Raw genomic sequence first — 19,164 nt, forward strand, 5'->3', positions numbered from 1 at the left:
ATGTAAATATAAAGCAAAGGAAGATGTCTTGACAATTTAAGCATACTTAAATATGGCATTAAAATTATTGGAAAGGAAAACTTGATATAGTATAACTCAATAAAACTCAATAAAAGTCCAAAATAATTTAGTCTCGTATACAAATAGTGAATAGAATTTAGGAGCAGGGTGCTCATGTATCTCATCACAGCTAGGCTGTGATTTGAGTATTACTGTTTGAAGGCAGCCCACAAAATAAAGTCCCTGAGAATCTTATCTCTGCTTAATCAGCAAAAAAGCCAGAAGTGAGGCATGACTCAAATGGTAAATTGTTTTTTTTTATTTTTTTATTATTTTTTATTTTTTGGGTCCAGTCGTGGGGCCTGAACTCTGGGCCTAGGTGCTGTCCCTCAGCTCTTCAGCTCAAGGCTAGCACTCTACCACTTGAGCCACAGTGCCACTTCTGGCTTTTTTCTTTTTTGCTTGTGTGGTGCTGAGGAATAGAACCCAGGGCCTCATGCATGCAAGGCAAGCGGTCTACATTGAGCCACCTTCCCAGCCCCTCAAATGGCAAATTGTTAACAAAATGCAACAAATCTCAGGGGCCCTGATTTCAATCCCCAGGACCATACATACATGTACAAAATTAATAATAGTAATACTAATAGTGATGATGATGATGGTGGTGGTAATGATAATGAAGGGTACCCATAGTCAAGGATAAAATATTTGCAAATCCTGTACCTGAAGAATGCCTCAAATGTAGACTCTACATAAAATGCTCAAAACCTAATGTTAAAAAAAAAAAATCGATTAGAAACCAGCAAAATACATGTTGTGAAAAATAAGCACAAGAAAAGCATCATCAGTCATCAAATGAATGCACATTAAAACTAAAATGACATTATAAAACATATATGAGAATTACTTCACATAATACAACAATGTCCGTACTAAATGCTATCAAGAAACAGAGAAACTGGATGCTGGCAGGAATTCAAATGGGAAAGCCACTTCTGAAAACATTTTGACAGGTTCCTAGAATATGAAATATGCAACAGGAATTGAGTTCTTTAGGCTTTGTCTCATAGAAATAAAATGTAACATTCACCCAAAGGCCAAAACACATAGGTTTATACCAGCATTATTTCCTCTAGTCAGTTCAGGCTTTCTTCAGGTAAATGGGAAACGAATTGTGCTACATTCTATAATGACAGAACCAAAGGCAACTTCTGGGAATACAATACATTATTAAGGCATACAACAACTGACAATAATCTACCATAGATTTGAAGGAAATTCTAAAAGCTTATTTATTGCATGAGCTAGAAGTCGGAGAAAAAAAAAAATGTGTTGGTTGCCAGGATGAAACAGGTTTGGGATGGGACAAAGAGAAGTAGTGGGTTTAATTATAAAAGGGAAGCATGAGACAAGACTCATTTTTGGTAAAGAAACGTTATCTGTAAATATGATATATTAATATAGAATTGATAAAATTATATTGGACTTAATATGTGCACAAAATAATTAAAGTAACTGAAGTCTGCATAAGGCACTTGTGAAATATTAATGTCCTACTTGTGATGTCATTCTATAAATATTTAAAGAAACTGGGAAAATATTCAAGGGATTTCTCTGTGTTCTTCTTATAACATCATAAAGATCCATACTAAGCTCAATAGAATTTAATGATATCTAGAAAATAGAAGTCAATATCGAATGTTTACTTTGGAAAATAGTCTGAGTCCAAGCTTGCTAATTAGAAGGCAGAACTTTAGAACACCAACATCCAGGGCCAGTTCTGACAAAAAAAAAAGTGAGAAACTATAAAAACACAGAAAGCTAGGTATAGTGTAATTTCCCTGTTATCTCATGTTTGTGGAAGCCATAGGTAAGAGATTATTGCTCAAAGGAGGCTTGGCCAAGAAGTAAGACCTCATCTGAAAAATAGTGGTCAGAGCCTTAGCAACTTCAAGCACCAGTAGTGCCAAAGGAAAAAAGAAAAGAAGAAAACAGAAAACTAAAGGAAAGGATAGAAAAGGAAAACTATTTCCTCTTCATTCTTGTGGTTTTATGTCATTGGATACAAGAATTGAGAGTAATTTGTATACTGTTTTAAGAATCAGGCCTCTCTAACATGAAAGCATTTATTTCAAGTAATTATTTTATTATTACTATTTATTACCTTATTATGCCTTCTTGGAGATTGAACCCATGGCTTTGTATATATTAGTCTAGTCCTACAACTGAGCTGTACCCCAGCTCTCTTGTATAGTTTTGGAAATTTTTTATGAATTCTTCAATAGATAGCTACTCTACTTTTCATCTTATCTTTTCTCTCCCACTTTTTCCTCTATATATTTTAGTTTTTGTTTTGAAAACATTCCTCAATTTTATCTTCTAAACCTACAATTTTGCTTTGAGATTACAGGGAAGTCGGTTATTTTATGACATCTATTAAATTATATACAGATATATGTATTTCATATGCATGATTGATTCTTAGAGTTCATTGCAATATGGTCATATGTACATAGGTATTGAGCCATTGTGATCCTCTCCTAAGAATAGCTGCCCTTGTTTTCACCATGTGAATGCTTAGATTGCTGTTAGTTATTCATGCCCAAGTATAATTATTTGTCTTTTACTACCTACTGGATTAACTTTAGATTTATGGGCATATTTTAGTTATTAAAAATGAGGAAAATCATGCAGTATATATTTAATTGGATCTGGCTTATTTCACTTAATATCATTTTTTCCAGTTTTTCCAATTCCTCAGGAATGGGGTAGTGCCATTCTTTCCGATAGAAGCACAGAATTCCATCAATACAACAGAATTGAAGACCCAGAAATGAATCCACTCCTACAGGCACATAATCTTTGATAAGGGAGCCAGAAACAGGATGGAAGAAAGACAGTGTAAAACCGAATTTGGAAATCCTTACCCAAAATACCACCAGAGACCATCAACAATGTAAAAGCAAAGGAGTCTTTATTGCAAGCTAGAACTTGGTCCCACCACATACATGGCAGCAGCCCATGAAGCTAAGAGGCCCCAAGACCAGGGTTATAGTACTTTTTATACAATTTTTAGGGAAGGCAGGGACTTTGTATACATCATAGCATCTTACAACAAATTATAACACATCGCAGGGAAACTCTTAATACAATTCTATAGTATGACTGGCGCACTACAAAGCAGAAACAGGTTGTTGGTTAGATCAGAGGGTTGAAGTACTTTAAACTGGTTGGCTTGCACCACAGGGAGTCTCAAGGACACACTTGCTAAACTGCAGGGCTCCTTTTATAAACAAACACCACCTGTGGCCTAACTGCGGGGGTCACCATGCCCTCCAGCACCTGCCTGCCTGCGGTTTCCCCAAGGATAGTTTATGTTCCCAGTTGCCAGGGAATTGCTTCTTCTGTTCATTCCCAGGTCGGGCTCATGGTCAGCTGCATAACTCATACTTCAGAAGATGACATCTAGCTCAAGATGGAGTCACTCAGGCCTCAGGCTCCTCATTTCCCCCTTTCTGATAGGCCTTAAGGGCCAATCATGGTCCTTATGGGCACACATCATGTTCTCCATTGGGTACCAGATGATATTGAGCCTTTAAGATCATCAGCTGTACAGTGTTAATGCGTTTTCTAACAAACATCCCTAGCCGGTTTACAACACTGGACCCGACTGTGAGTAACAAAATTAACAGTACCAAAGGCCCTTACATTTTTTTCCACCAGTCCTGACTCTGTATATCAGTTAACTTAATTTTATACCAGCAGTACTCATGAAGCTCCAATATTAAGACATACTCATACCATTTACTACATACTTAAACTGTCTGAGGTTTGTCTTCTTTACTCCAATGACTTAATGTTTTAAGACAATCCTTACTTTTCAAATCCTTTTTTATCCAAAGAGGATACTAATTTTTTCCCAATTCCTTTCCCAAGGCTTTCTTTACTACCCTCCTCTTGTTTGCAATTCCTTGAACTTCTTTGTGGCTAGAGTTTTAAAATGCCCATTTTTCCTTTGGCTTGCAGAACCAAGTTATCTCAGAGCAGCCTCAAGTCACCACTGGGATGCAGAAACTTGCTAGATTTTAAGGCTAAGAGCAGGGCTGGGTCTCATTACTACCTGTATTGAAAACAAACTCAGGTTATTACCATACCAGAGCCAAACTTGGCTGTGACTATAGAGTGGATTTTCAGTCACTATGCACTGAAGTGCCTAAGGCAAGCAAGCCAGTGATATCCTTGCCCCCAATATCCACTGTGGGAATAGAGAAGGTTTCTGGATATCACCCAAAAGAATGTCCCACAAGATCTCAGTTTTAGCAGCTTTCAACCAGGATGCAGTCTCAGGTGATGGAATCAGGCAGTTCACTCTACTTTTTTCACAGTGGAGGTGGTCAGGGTAACAATGTAGATTTCTTCCAGGGGACTGTCAAGCTGTAGCAGCAGCAGCAGGGTCTTTCAGTGGCTTCAAGGGACTGTCACACCTCCTGCTAGGCTGCAAATTCCTACACAGACTGGTTAAGGATACATTGCATAGGCTAGGCTGGCTGTGACCCCACTAGTTTTTAAGACTATTTAGACAATAGCCCACGACAATTTACCAAGATGACAACTATTTAAACTAGATAGTTCTTTTAATAAGGCTGATTTTCTAGGCAGATATAGAGGGCTCAGGCCTGTACTATTTCCCATGCCTTTTCCTTCTGTCTATTTGGACACAACTTTTTAAAGTGACTCTGGTCCCTTGTTCTTAAAAGCAGAAGATGGGTGAATATTCATCTTCTGTAACTTCTTTAAGCTGACTCAGGGGTGTTGATCCTACCTAGCCAGGAACCTATAACCTTAGCCTATTTTACAAAGAACAATATTTTAACTTTTGGCAAATGCACAAACCTTTTCTCTGGCTACAGCAGTGTAGCTTGTAAACAAGCCTTCTGGTTTGCAAAAGCATCTTTCTGGATGGCTTAGGAATGTGGTCTCTAATGATGCCCCAGTTACCTATGCAGACCTTCAGAGAGATATCAATAGAAACACACTTACAGGTTTACAAACTTTTTCCTGAGGAGATGAATTTCATGTAGCTGGTGTCAGCTCAAAAATTATTGCCAATTAGAATTTTTGGCACATACAAGGGTTGGGATTTAAACTATCCCCCACATTTTATAACTTTAGCTTTTTACTACTGTCACAGGATGGCAAGTTCCTGTCCCTTACGAGGTAAATAGTCATGGACATTAGGCATGCTTACAAACTATCTTCGCATGACCTCCTGGCTCTGATCAATTCTTGAAGGGCCATGCACAAATGACTCTAGGATCTGACATTTCTGCCATCCAAGCAGTGGCTTACTACCTCTGGATGCTCCACCATTGCTTTCGTTCCAGGAGTGTCTTCTCCACACTGGAAAAAATGCCTCATTGGCATTTCCCTTAGTTGGTCGCTGAACTTGAACTCAGGGCCTGAGTGCTGTCCCTCAGCTCTACAGCTCAAGGTTAGCACTCTGCCACTTTGAGTCCCAAAGCAACTCTGCTTGCTCGTTCAGCACTCTGCTGGATGATTAGAGGTGACAGTCTCACAGGGACCTTTTTCTTCCCTGGGCTGACTTCCAACCAGTTTGCAGATCAATGAGTCTTATAGAAGGCCACTTTATTCCAATTAAAAGCAACAAGGTGGTCAACATAGAAGTAGCTTTTAAGCATGCTCTTACCTGGAACTTATAAAAGCCAAAATTACATCTAACAAACTTGTAAGAATCCTTTGTACTTTGCTCTGGGCTTGCTGGAAACTGTTTAAAAAAAAACCTATAAGAGCAAACTAGAATAGCAATTATTTTGGTAATCCTAATTTTTCCTTTGTGCACTTTGAGGCAAATATTAAGAACAATTTTACTCTTAAACTTTATATCCAAAAATCCATTCCTAATTTTTAAGCCTCCTATTAATCTCCTTTTTAATATTCTATACATTAGTTTTTAGTTGCATTTTAAAAAATCTCTTAAATCTTGAGGCAAAGTGTCATTCATTGTCTCTTGGCTGCTTGTTTTAAAACAGATACACACTAAAACTTTTAAACTTAAATGTCAATTTTTCCTTAATGCAAGAATTACAATCACCATCACTGTACCAAGAAGCTAGACATAACACCCTTATGACTTTTAGAAACATATACTACTTGTAGAACATCATTGAAAGCAAATCACATTATACAAATAAACTTTTTAATCCTCTTTTTAAGTCCAAGGGGCAGTTTTAGCAATACTAATCAGATCATCACATCACTCATTTTAACAATCATGTTTCCAGTGTCAATCTGTAGGGAAAAGGGACAGAACAAAGATGGGCCACTTGGCCTCTCCTATGGAATGGGCACGTACCTAAGCCAACTCTTTAGTGTTAGGTGAACTGCCTTTGTGCCAGTTTGCCCCCTTTCACCATGCATGGACTCCTCCCAGGGCCTGTCCCATTATCTGTGGACTTCCTCAGGGCCTGTCCCACCATACATGACCAGCTGAACTGCGCTTCTGCCTGTTCACTCCTCACCCCTAAAGACAGGTCTTCTGTTGGTTTCTAAGTTTTCCCTTTTCTTATCTCTTGGTTCTCGAATGAAATACACAGTTTTAGACAGACAGAACAGGTAACATCTTTGACAGTGTTAAACTAACCTTTACACTTAAATTTCTAATATTTATCCCCAAATTTTAGCCAAGGAACTAAATTATAAACAGCCAATGTATTTGTGTTAAGCCAGATATCTTGATTACAGTATAAACAGCCTTATGCATTTTAAAATATTAGATTTTAAAATACCAGATTTCTAATTTTTTAATTTTTATTTATTTTTATTGTGAAAATACTGTACAGAGGGGTTACAATTAGACGGGCAAGATAATGAGTACATTTCTTATCAAGCATTGTAGCCTCCTCCTTTGTTTCCCCTTTCCATCCCTTCCCAGCCTCCCCCTACCCCCCCTCCCAATCCTTCCCGCCCCTCCCCCCCACAACAAAGTTGTAAAGTTGGTTTTCCACATGAAAACTTGTACTTTTCATTGTTGCAACGGGTCCACCTGTATCCTTATTTAAACGACTTGTTTTTCCCCTTCCCCTCTACAAATTATACCGACATCAAATACAGTGAAAGCAGGGGTTATACTGTGGGGGAGGGACATACAAAGCAACAAAGAAATAATCTTATAAATGCATTAGAAACAAATGCATGAAAGAAAAAAACACATTTGAATACATATCTTAGAGTTCATTTTCCTAACATCACCTGATCTGACCTTTTCTGCTTGACTCAGACATATACTAGATATTGCAAATAAGGGAAACCATGGGACCTATGTTTCTTTGGGCTTCGCTTACTTCACTTAATATAATTTTTTCCAAGTCTTTCAACTTCCTAACAAATGGGGCAATGTCATTCTTTCTGATGGAGGCATAGAATTCCATTGTGTATATATACCACATTTTCTTGACCCATTCATCTACTGAGGGGCATCTGGGTTGGTTCCATAACTTAGCTATAGTAAATAGTGCTCCAATAAACATAGTCGTGCTGGTGGTCTTGTTTGTATACTTTTGGGTAAATGCCCAAAAGTGGGATTGCTGGGTCATATGGGAGCTCTATGTGGAGTCTTTTGACGAACCTCCATACTACTTTCCAAAGTGGTTGAACAACTTTACATGACCACCAACAATGCAGTAAGGTTCCCTTCTGTCCACATCCCCTCCAGCATCTGTTGTTTTTAGAGTTCTTGATTTCAGCCATTCTAACTGGAGTGAGGTGGTATCTCAATGTTGTTTTGATTTGCATTTCTTTTATGGCTAGAGAGGTTGAGCATTTCTTCATGTGTTGATTGGCCATCCTTCTTTCCTCTTCAGAGAAGTTTCTCTTTAAGTCTTTAGCCCACTTAGTTATTGGGCAGTTGTTTCTTTGAGGATTTGTTGTCAGGGGATTTAATTTTTTGAGTTCTAATTATATATTAGATATGAGACCCTTGTCCATTGTATGGCTAATGAAGATCTCCCAATCCGTAGGCTTTCTATTGATCTTGCTAGCTATGTCCTTTGCCATGCAGAAGCTCTCTAACTTCATGCAATCTCATTTGTCCAACCTTTCTTTGATTTGTTGTGTTTCTGGGTCTCTATTAAAAAATTTTCAGCCTCATGATCTTGTATTTAAAGAATCCCATAGACTCCACTCCCAAATTACTCAAGCTGATTCAAAACTTTGGCAAAGTAGCAGGTTATAAAATTAACCCCCAAAAATCAATGGCTTTTCTATATGCCAACAATGAGAAAAGTGTGGCTGAAATTAGGAAAGCAACTCCATTTGTAATAGCCCCACAAAAAATAAAATACCTAGGAATTAACTTAACCAAAGAAGTGAAGGACCTCTATGATGAAAACTTTAAAATCTTGAAAAAGGAAATCAACACAGAACTTAAAAAATGGCAAAACCTCCCATGCTCCTGGATTGGCAAGATTAACATCGTGAAAATGGCAATACTTCCCAAGGCTATCTACAAATTCAACGCGATACCTATCAAAATTCCACCCTCATTCTTCAAGGAAATAGAGGAGGCAATCCAAAAATTCATATGGAACAATAAAAGACCCCGAATAGCAAAAACGCTCCTCAACGGAAAGAACACTGCTGGAGGAATATCAATACCAAATTTCAAACTCTACTATAAAGCCATAGTAATCAAAACAGCTTGGTATTGGCATAAGAACAGACCTCAGGACCAATGGAATAGAATTGAAAACCCAGAAATGAACCTACAGACCTATAGCCATCTAATCTTCGATAAGGAAGCTAAAACAATAGAATGGAAGAAAGACAGCCTCTTCAGTAAATGATGCTGGCAAAATTGGTTAACTACATGTAGAAAACTAAAGCTAGATCCTTATATATCACCCTGCACCAGAATCAACTCCAAATGGATCAAAGACCTTGAACTCAAAGCAGACACTCTGAAAACATTACAGGATGGAATAGGAGAAACCCTAGGTCTCCTTGGCTCAGGCCGAAATTTTCTGAATAGAGATCCGGAAGCACAACAAATCAAAGAAAGGTTAGACAAATGGGATTGCATAAGATTGCAGAGCTTCTGCAGGGCAAATGACATAGCTGGCAAGATCAATAGAAAGCCCACCGATTGGGAGAAGATCTTTACTAGCCATATAACGGACAAGGGTCTCATATCTAAAATATACTTGGAACTCAAAAAATTAAACCCCCCAACAACAAATCCTCAAAGAAACAACTGCCCAATAAATAAGTGGGCGAAAGACTTAAAGAGAAGCTTCTCTGAAGAAGAAAGAAGGATAGCCAATAGACACATGAAGAAATGTTCAACATCCCTAGCAATAAAAGAAATGCAAATCAAAACAACATTGAGATATCACCTCACTCCAGTTAGAACAGCAAAAATCAAGAACTCTAACAACAACAGATGCTGGAGGGGATGTGGACAGAAAGGAACCTTACTTCATTGTTGGTGGAAATGTAAACTTGTTCAACCACTTTGGAAAGCAGTATGGAGGTTCCTCAAAAGACTTCACATAGATCTCCCCTATGATCCAGCAATCCCACTTTTGGGCATTTACCCAAATGTTTACAAACAAGACCACACTAAAGCTACCAGCACAACTATGTTTATTGCAGCATTATTTACCATAGCTAAGATATGGAACCAACCCAGATGCCCCTCAGTAGATGAATGGATCAAGAAAATGTGGTATATATACACAATGGAATTCTATGCCTCCATCAGAAAGAATGACATTTCCCCATTTGTTAGGAAATGGAAAGGTTTGGAAAAAATTATATTAAGTGAAGTAAGCCAGGCCCAAAGAAGCATAGTTCCCATGGTTTCCCTTATTTGCAATATATAGTATAGGTATGAGTCAAGCGGAAAAGGTCAGATAATGTGATGTTAGGAAAATGAACCCTTAAATATGTATTTTAATGTTTTCGTTTCTTTCATGCATGTGTTTCTAATGCATTTATAAGATTATTTCTTTGTTGCTTTGTGTGTCCCTCCCCCACAGTGTAACCCCCGCTTTCACTATATTTGATGTCAGTATAACATGTGGAGGAGATGGGGACAAACAAGTCGTTTAAGGATTCAGGTGGACCTGTTGCAACAATGAGAAGTACAAAATGTCATGTCAAAACCAGCTTTACAATGTCGGTTTGTGGGGGGGAGGGGGGTATAATTGGGTGGGGGGAGGCGGGGAAGGGAGGTGAAGGGTAAACAAAGGAGGAGGCTGCAATGCTTGGTAAGAAATGTATGCATCATCCTGCCCATGTAATTGTAGCCCCTCTGTACAGTATGTTCTCAAATAAAATAAAATTAAATAAAAAAAAAAATTTTCAGCCTGTGCCAAGGAGACCTAGCGTTTCTCCTATTGCATCCTGTAATGTTTTCAGAGTGTCTGCTTTGACTCGAGGTCTTTGATCCATTTGGAGTTGATTCTGGTGCAAGGTGATATGGCCCCCATAAACAGGCAGGAATTGCAATCCTAATATCAGATAAAATAGACTTCAAATTAAAATTCGTGAGAAGAGACAAAGAATGTCACTACATACTAATTGAGGGATCTCTCCTTCCGGAGGATATTACAATTCTAAATATCTATTCACCAAACAACGGAGCACCCAAATTTATCCAAGAAACACTACTTTCCTTCAAATCCTACATAGATCCAAAGACATTAATTGTTGGGGATTTTAACACACCACTTTCCCAACTAGATAGATCAACTCAGCAAAAACTCAACAAAGAAACCGCAGATCTAAACAACTGCAAAGATCAACTAGATTTAACAGACATCTGCCGAAAATTTCACCCAGCAGCATAAGAATATGTTGCGACCACCTCGACCAGCAAGGAAGACGCGACCCGGGATTCTTCTCAATGCGGTTTATTCAGGACCTTTTACAACATCTTCTCTCCTGCTTCTTCTGCCCGCTTCTTCCTGCTTCTCTGTACCCCCCCCCCCCCCGCCCCCGCGCTCTGGTTATAAGTCTCCTGGATGGCCAATCCTGAAGCACCACGTGGCATATACCGATAGGGTCGCAAACACGGAAGCAAACTAGGAACCAAGTCATAGCCATATAAGGAGTTGTTTTTACAGAGAGCACTTGTCACCGGGAAGACAGAAGGCGGGAGCCAGCGCCATCTTACCAAGGAGCTACAATGTTGCTTTTGTGGCCACGCCTTACTGCCTGGCTGTCTTTGGTCGTGGCTCCAGCAGCTCTCCACAAGAATACACGTTTTTCTCAACAGCACATGGAACATTTTCTAAAATAGACCACATTTTAGGCCACAAAGCAAACTTGTCCAAATTCAGAAACCTTGCATTCTCTCTGACCACAAGGGAATAAAATTAGAACTCAACACCAGATTTTCTAATTTTTAAGTTAAAGAATCTTTAAAAAGCCGTTAAAAACAATGTGAAGATTCCTTAAAATTTTTGGTAATGTCCAAACCTCATAATCTTTTGAATTTTAAACTTAAACTCACCCATTGTTACAGCATGCTGACAACTCTTATCTTGAACATGTTCATAAACACATACAAAACACTCACACAGATCTTAAAGCACACAAAAAATCAAAATCAGTTGTACGTACATTTTCTAAAGTTTTTTAAAAAATTTTAAGACAATATTTCTTTTAAACGAAGTACCTTTGTTGAGCTTCATTTTTCCAGGGCTTGCTTGTTTAGCAAGGTATTTCACTAATCAGTCTTTTGAATCCCTTCTGTTGGAGGAGGGCTGGGTGAGGGGGTCACCTGAAACTGAACGGGCCTGATTTTTACCCAATTTTGACAAAAGCACTTTACAAATTGTTAAGCTGTCTGGAGCAGCTGAAAGTCCAGACCAGGCTCACTGCTATCTACACCCTAACCTCTCCAGCAGCCTCCACCAGGAGAAGGTGCACCTGAGGCTTGTCCATGCCCCTCCTCTTGGCTGCTGTAACAAAAGAAGGGGGGAGGGAGACTTAGCAGGTCTGTGACCAAGCCCAGCCGGAGGCTGAGACTTTTATTCCCCCAGAGATGTTCAAATAAATATCAAAAACACTGATAAACACAAAAACCAAGGATTCACATTTAAAACTGGTACCAATTCTAAAACGGAACTAGACAAAACAACAACCAAAGGCTGAGTTGGGGACTAATGGGCCCCCAGAAATCTGTGCTGTTCTCAAGCTGAATCCAGAGTTTGCTGAGTGAGCCTGCCACTCTCACCCAGAACTTCCCTACCTCAGAAAACATAGAACAGAAAACACACCAAAGTAAACAAGACAGACAAGTGGCCACAAAGACGAAATCAGGTCTCAGTGAATGGGGCAACATCTCAACACCACTCACTTACCAGGGGACTCGGACCCCCTCTACTCACCTCGGGAGGATTTTTCTTTTAGATTCCTGCAAACATTGACCCAGGAGCCTTCCAAGGCAGAGGAGAATTCCCAGTCATCTTGGGGCAAGGGAAAGAAGTTCCTAGTGGCTGTCCCCTCAGACTGACAGGTTCTCACCCATACTCAGACCCCCTGGGCTAAGGCCCGAGGCTAAGATCTTGCTGGTGCCACTTGCAGGTGGTCAGTGGCAGTTTCATAAAAAAAGAAGGAGCTAAAGCGAAACAGATATTAAGGGGGTGTTAGCCAGTCTCCTCTGAGCCCTTGCATCAGGATGAATCTGGGAGGAGAAACATTCCAAGAATTCCAAAAGACACACAGACAAAACACTGAACCCTGAGACAAGACATGTTCACAGCATGTGCATTGTAGACTGTCAGTCAGAAAGTGCTGGACTACAAATGGGCCCAAATGTCCACACTAGTGGATAGCCTACCCTGTAAACTATCAGTCAGAAAGTGCCAGACTCAAGCTTCTGCACTAGTGGATAGTTTACCCCCCAGGAGATCTGAGGGACAACTCCCACCGGCCCCGTTGGCTGTCTTATAGCACGTCCGCCAAGACCTCTTGCCAACCCCAATACAGAACCTGCAGGGAACTCAAATACCAGATGATTTCAGAATGGCAATGCCTCTACTTACTTGCCGGGCTTCTCATGACTCCTTGGTTAAGGCGTCTGGGTGGGCTTTGGGGGGATTCCCGGCCAATGCACCAAATGTAAAACTGAATTTGGAAATCCTTACCCAAAATACCACCAGAGACCATCAACAATGTAAAAGCAAAGGAGTCTTTATTGCAAGCTGGAACTTGGTCCCCCCACAGCCCATGACGCTGAGAGGCCCCAAGACCAGGGTTATAGTACTTTTTATACAATTTTTAGGGAAGGCAGGGACTTTGTATACATCATAGCATCTTACAACAAATTATAACACATCGCGGGGAAACTCTTAATACAATTTTATAGTATGATTGGCGCACTACAAAGCAGAAACAGGTTGTTGGTTAGATCAGAGGGTTGAAGTACTTTAAACTGGTTGGCTTGCACCACAGGGAGTCTCAAGGACACACTTGCTAAACTGCAGGGTTCCTTTTTTAAACAAACACCACCTGTGGCCTAACTGCGGGGGTCACCATGCCCTCCAGCACCTGCCTGCCTGCGGTTTCCCCAAGGATAGTTTATGTTCCTAGTTGCCAAGGAATTGCTTCTTCTGTTCATTCCCAGGCTGGGCTCATGGTCAGCTGCATAACTCATACTTCAGAAGATGACATCTAGCTCAAGATGGAGTCACTCAGGCCTCAAGCTCCTCAACAGCCTCTTCAAAAAATTGTGCTGGTAGAATTGGCTGTACACAGAAAATTGTAGTTATATCCTTATATATCCCTCTGCACCAGAATCAATTCCAAATGGATCGAAGACCTCAATGTAAGTCCAGATTCCTTGAAAATGTTATAGGAAGGGTTAGGGGAAACACGAGGGCCCCTTGGCATAGGTCAAAACTTCCAAAGATCACGAAGCACAACAAATCAAAATAAGTCTGGATAAATGGGATTACATCAAACCAAACCAATCAGTTGTCAGACTCAAAAGCCATGGAGAAGAGATAGTGTAGCACAGATTTATTAAGGAGCAAATCTACAGATGAGAGCCTCAGCCAATGCTAAACACTTACTACCTTTTCTAACTAGGTTATTTATAGTAGATTTACATGTATATAAGAGTTTTCTGGTGGGGATTAGAAAGAAAACAACTAATGCTAAGACATAGATAGCATGTGAAATGAGTTTTAGCTGGAGAAAGGGAGGGATTAAGGCAGTGGGGTCTATAGCTCAAAGTCTTGGCTTGGTGCCAGCTAAGAAGGGCGTAAAGCAGGAGTGGTTATAAACAAAAGCACTGGTCTGAAGCCTCAAAATAAGGACCCTTGTCTATGTGAACCAAACAGTCTCTAACATGAGGTTTTATTTAAATTAACAAGCACAAGTTTAGATTTTTGCCGAGTGGGATGGTGTATAGTCACAGGCAATGTCTGCTATGTCAGGTAATCCAATCTACACTTTCACATGTTACCCAATAGCCAGGTTTCAACACAAATAGATACAATGAGATTGTACAAATGAGACTTTGATTTTTCCCTCTCATGAAACAAAATTCTGTCAAATGCTTTCTGTCCTCCAGATGTTAACACAACATTTCTCATTATCTTTTCTACTATTTTGTCTTCATTATTGATGTTCACAGTACTTTTTATTGTTGTCTTCTGTGTATATGCAATTTTTAGGGCTTGAACTCTATGTTTAATGGTCTCCATTGTATTTTTTGCTCATGGGTGATGACACTATTCCTTGAGCCACATCTTTACCTTCTCCTTCTTGCTGGATAATTGGAGATAAGTTTTCACATTTTTTTTGTATTTTTTATTTTTTTATTGTGAAAATATTGTACAGAGGGGTTAAAATTACATGGGCAAGATAATGAGTGCGTTTATAATCAAGAACTCTAATGACAACAAATGCTGGAGGGGATGTGGACAGAAGAGAACTATACTGCATTGTTGGTGGGAGTGTAAACTTGTTCAACCACTTTGGAAAACAGTATGGAGGTTCCTCAAAAGACTCCACATAGAGCTCCCCTGTTTCCCAGCAATCCCACTTTTGGGCATTTACCGAAATGATCACAAACAAGACCACACTAAAGCTACCAGCACGACTATGTTTATTGCAGCATTATTCACCATAGCTAAGATATGGAACCAACCCAGATGCCCCTCAGTAGATGAATGGATCAAGAAAATTGGTATATATACACAATGGAATTCTATGCCTCCATCAGAAAGAATGACATTGCCCCATTTTTTAGGAAATAGAAAGACTTGGAAAAATTATATTAAGTGAAGTAAGCCAGGCCCAAAGAAGCATAGTTCCCATGGTTTCCCTTATTTGCAATATCTAGTATACGTCTGAGTCAAGTTTTCACATTTTTGTCTGGTTAGACTGACATTGAAACAAAATCTTCAGTTCTTAGCCTCCTGAGTTTCTAGGATTCTACACATGAGCCTCTAACACCAAGCTTTGCTATACTGTTATTTTAATTATGAGGTAGAAGAAAGTGGAAGTATATTTTTGTTGTGTGCAATTTTCAAATACAAGTTTGAATCAACTGTTATCAATTTTAACTATTAAATCAATGAATATTACACATTCCCACAGAAATATAATTGAAAAAAGGCATAATTGTTTTGATAAAACAAGTAATGGAACCATTTTTTTCACTTTACAATTCATGTTTTATATAAGCTTAATTAGCGGACTTCCATGACTAAAAGTAAATATATTAATTGTATACCACAAGAAGCAAAGTGATTATAGTTAAGAATATATATTTCATCACAGTGAAAAGATAAGGGTTGAGCAGTCTCATTAAAAAGAAATGTTACACACAGAAACTAATGGATATGATATAGCTTGATAATTACACAAGATATAAATGCATGGGATTACCACACCATACCTCATAAATGTGCAAAATATAATTATGTAGGTAGGTGCCAGTGGTTCATATTTGTAATCCTAGCTAGTAAGGAGTCTGAGAGCTGAGAATCATGATTCAAAGCCAGCCTACGCAGGAAAGTCCGTGAGACTCTTATCTCCAATGAGCTACCAGAAAACTGGAAGTGGTTCAAATGGTAGAGCACTAGTCTTGAGGTGAAGAGCTGAAGGACAGCGTCCAGGCCCAGATTTCAAACCCCACAACTGACAAAAATTAAAAATAAACAAATATTTTGACATAAAATTTAAAATATATATGCTAAAACTTTTTAAATCCTCACTAGATATAATAGTTTATATAAATGTAAAGAACTGTTTTCTGGTTTTAGTTGAACCATGCCGGTAAAAGCAAAATGTCTTCTGAGCTTTTCAGTCTTTCTTTTTTTTTTTAATTGTGAGAATACCATACAGAGGAGTTACAATTACATGGGCAAGAAAACTGGTACATTTCTTTTTTTTTTTTTTTTTTTTGATCCGGTCATGGGGCTTGAACTCTGGGCCTGGGCGCTGTCCCTCAGCTCTTCAGCTCAAGGCTAGCGCTCTACCACCTGAGCTGTAGCACCACTTCCGGCTTTTTTATTTTTTTTTATTTTTTTAATTTTTTTATTGTAAAGATACTATACAGAGGGTTACAGTTACATGAGTGAGGTAATGAGTACACTTCCACTTCCTCTTGAACATTGTTACCCCCTCCATTGTTTTCCCCCTACCATCCCCTCCCTCCCTCCCTTCCCCAAGGTTCTTTTTTTTTTTTTTTTTGATTGTGATTAAGTGATTACTTAATTTCCAGAAATTCACAGTATTGTGGAATAATGATGCTCATTTAAAGTCACAAGTTCATTCTAACTTTCCTGGAGCAAATTGTCTATCACAGTCTGTAATATATAACGGTGCTCATATGTTATATACCATATATGTGATCAGCAGCATGGGGATATTTAGTAGTGGTTCAACCAGATGAGTGGGAGTTCTTTGTTTCTTAAGTCCTGTTAGTTTTGTCATATCACCTAACATTTTGGATTCATCATCCACTTATCAGGGAGACCATGTACTGTTTGTCTCTTCGTTCTTGGCTTACCTCGCTCAACATGATTCCTTCTAGCTCCATCCATTTCCCTGCAAATGCCATTATTTTGTCATTTCTAATGGCTGCATAATATTCCATTGTGTATAGATACCACAATTTTTGGATCCATTCATCTGTGGTGGGGCATCTAGGTTGTTTCCATATCCTAGCTATTGCGAACAGTGCTGCAATAAACATGGAGGTGCACGTGTCCTTATATATTGGTTCCTGTTGTTCAGGGTAGATGCCTAGAAGTGGTATGACTGGGTCATAAGGGAGGTCAATCTTTAGCTTTCTAAGGACCCTCCAGACTGCTTTCCAAAGTGGTTGTATGAGTGTACATTCCCACCAGCAGTGTAATAGCGTTCCTCGTTCTCCACATCCCCTCCAGCATTTGTCATTGGCTAATTTGTGGATGTGGGACATTCTGACTGGGGTAAGGTGGTATCTCAGGGTTGTCTTTATTTGCATTTCCTTCACCACCAGGGATGATGAACATTTCCTCATGTGTTTCTTTGCCATTTTTATTTCTTCATTTGAGAAGTCCCTCTTTAGTTCCCTTGCCCATTTAGTAATTGGTTTGTTGGGTTTGGGAGGGATTAGTTTCTTGAGTTCCCTGTATATACAGGATGTTAACCCCTTGTCTGATATATTGCTGGTAAATATTTTTTTCCCAATTAGTTGGTTGTCTTTCTAGCTTGGTTGTGATAGCTTTATCTGTGCAGAAGCTTTTTATTTTAAGGTAGTCCCATTTGTCGAGTCTCTCTCCAATTTGTTGTGACCCTGGGACTCTGTTCAGGAAGTTCCTTCCTGTGCCTATTAGTTCAAGTGTCTCTCCTACTCTGTCCTGCAGTAGTTTCAGAGATTCAGGTTTAATGTTAAGGTCTTTAATCCATTTTGAGTTGATGTTGGTGCATGGTGATAGGCTGGGGTCCACTTTTAGTTTTCTGCATGTGGCTGCCCAGTTTTCCCAGCACCAGCGGTTGAAGAGGCTGTGTTTCTTCCATTGTATGTCTTTGGCTCCTTTGTCGAATATCAGCTGGCTGTAGGCCTGTGGATTTATTTCTGGATCTTCTATTCTGTTCCATTGGTCTTCGGGTCTGTTTTTGTGCCAGTACCATGCTGTCTTTGTTATTATAGCTCTGTAGTAGAGTTTGAAGTTCGGCATGGATAGCCCTCCCATATTGTCTTTATCCCCTAGAATTGTTTTGGCTATTCTAGGTCTTTTGTTGTTCCATATGAATTTTTGGACTGTTTTCTGTATTTCAGTGATGTACGTCATTGGGATTTTAATAGGAATTGCGTTGAATTTGTATATTAGTTTTGGAAGTATTACCATCTTTACTATATTAAGTCGGCCTATCCAGGAGCATGGGAGGTCTTTCTATTTCCTAGTGTCTTCTGCAATTTCTTTCTTTAACTTTTTATAGTTCTCATTAAATAGTTCTTTTACATCTTTGGTTAGGTTAATTCCTAAATATTTTATTTTTCGGGAGGTTATTGTGAATGGGGTTGCTCCCTTTATTTCCCTCTCTTCCTGTACATTATCAGTGTATAGGAAGGCAACTGATTTTTGTGGGTTTATTTTGTATCCTGCTATTTTGCCGAAGTGATTTATGATTTCTAAGAGTTTGGGGATGGAGTTTTTGGGATCGTGGAGGTATAGAATCATGTCGTCTGCAAAAAGGGATAGTTTAACTTCTTCTTTCCCTATGCGGATCCCTTTAATGTCTTTTTCTTGCCTTATTGCCCTGGCTAAGGGTTCTGGGACTATATTGAAGAGGAGTGGAGACAGTGGGCATCCTTGCCTTGTTCCTGATTTTAGGAGAATTGGTTGTAGCTTTTCCCCATTAAGTATAATATTGGCTATTGGTCTGTCATAAATGGCTTTTATTGTTTTTAGAAATGTTCCTTCTATTCCTATTTTCTCCAGAGCTTTTAGCATGAATGAATGTTGAATTTTGTCAAAGGCCTTTTCTGCATCTGTAGCGATAATCATGTGATTCTTGACCTTGGCTCTGTTGATATGTTGGATTACATTTATTGACTTATGTATGATAAACCATCCCTGTGTCTCTGGGATGAAGCCTACCTGGTCATAGTGAATTATTTTTTTTATGTGTTTC

The 19,164-nt window shown here is 39.1% G+C and overlaps 1 long non-coding RNA gene across 1 annotated transcript; it reads right to left on the reverse strand.

The window, feature by feature from the left end:
* Positions 1-11,067: 11,067 nt before the first annotated feature.
* On the reverse strand, positions 11,068-12,595 carry LOC138821895 (uncharacterized). The gene is made up of 3 exons (XR_011370256.1): positions 12,414-12,595; positions 11,699-11,984; positions 11,068-11,311 (listed from the first exon to the last, which is right to left on the reverse strand). It is a non-coding gene; the product is annotated as an uncharacterized lncRNA (long non-coding RNA).
* Between the last annotated feature and the right edge of the window lie 6,569 nt (positions 12,596-19,164).

This window comes from Dipodomys merriami, unplaced genomic scaffold (assembly GCF_024711535.1).
Source record: "Dipodomys merriami isolate MVZ:Mamm:240054 unplaced genomic scaffold, mDipMer1.0.p SCAF_951, whole genome shotgun sequence".
In the NCBI taxonomy this organism is placed as follows: Eukaryota; Metazoa; Chordata; class Mammalia; order Rodentia; family Heteromyidae; genus Dipodomys; species Dipodomys merriami.